Source organism: Coenobita brevimanus, chromosome 116 (genome assembly GCF_032717465.1).
Source record: "Coenobita brevimanus isolate Jiangsu-jjx chromosome 116, ASM3271746v2, whole genome shotgun sequence".
Classification (NCBI taxonomy): domain Eukaryota; kingdom Metazoa; phylum Arthropoda; class Malacostraca; order Decapoda; family Coenobitidae; genus Coenobita; species Coenobita brevimanus.
Window position 1 is genome coordinate 8135594 of NC_137069.1, and position 943 is coordinate 8136536.

Here is a 943-nt window from a genome sequence, read left to right on the forward strand (position 1 = left end):
AGTGCTTCACACTGCACTCATACTGCTTCATACCAATTTCACACTGATGCATACTGCTTCATATTACATTACTATATTTCTTTACACTGCGTCACACTAAGTTCATCCTGCATCATACTACGCTCATACTGCTTCATACTTAACATCACTATATTCTTCACACTGCTTCATTTTACGTTCATACTGTTTCATACTAATTTCATACTGCCTCATACTATTTTTATAATGATGCATACAACTTTTATTACATCAGTACATTTCTTCAGTGCTTCATATTCCGTTCATACTGCTTCATACTAATTTCGTAATTCCTCATACTACTTCATATTACATTACTATACTTCTCCACAGTGCTTTATATTATACTCATACTACTTCATACTAATTTCATACTTCCTCATCATCATCATCATCATTGCCAGACACCATGTATCCCAAACGGGGTACCCAAGGGCTTAGAGTTAATTCTTTTACAGGGAGGGGCACTAATCCTCCACCAACCCCACTTGACACGTAGGGAGAACGTTATGCCAACAGCATCTGGTGTTCCCAGGCGGTCACCCATCCAAGTACTAACCAGACCCAACGTTGCTTAACTTCGCTGATCGGACGGGAAGCGGTGTACTCAACGTGGTACTTCATATTACATTACTATACTTCTCCACAGTGCTTCATATTACACTCATACTGCTTCATACTAATCTCATACTTCCTCATACTACTTCATACTACATTACTATCCATACTCCCACCCACCCTTACTTTTTTCTCTCAATAAGGTTACGAAATTTCACCTCAAGACTATTATTTCACATAGTTTCATATTTTTCATGTCCCTTCATACTGTTTCAATATTACTTCATACTAACATCATGCTGCTTTCATATTTCTTCATCCTTTCCAGATTTCCAGACATCTGTTCCTACGTATTATATCTTATGTA

General features: G+C 37.4%; 1 pseudogene; it reads right to left on the reverse strand.

The window, feature by feature from the left end:
• Positions 1-528: 528 nt before the first annotated feature.
• Positions 529-647, reverse strand: LOC145418884 (5S ribosomal RNA; annotated as a pseudogene).
• Between the last annotated feature and the right edge of the window lie 296 nt (positions 648-943).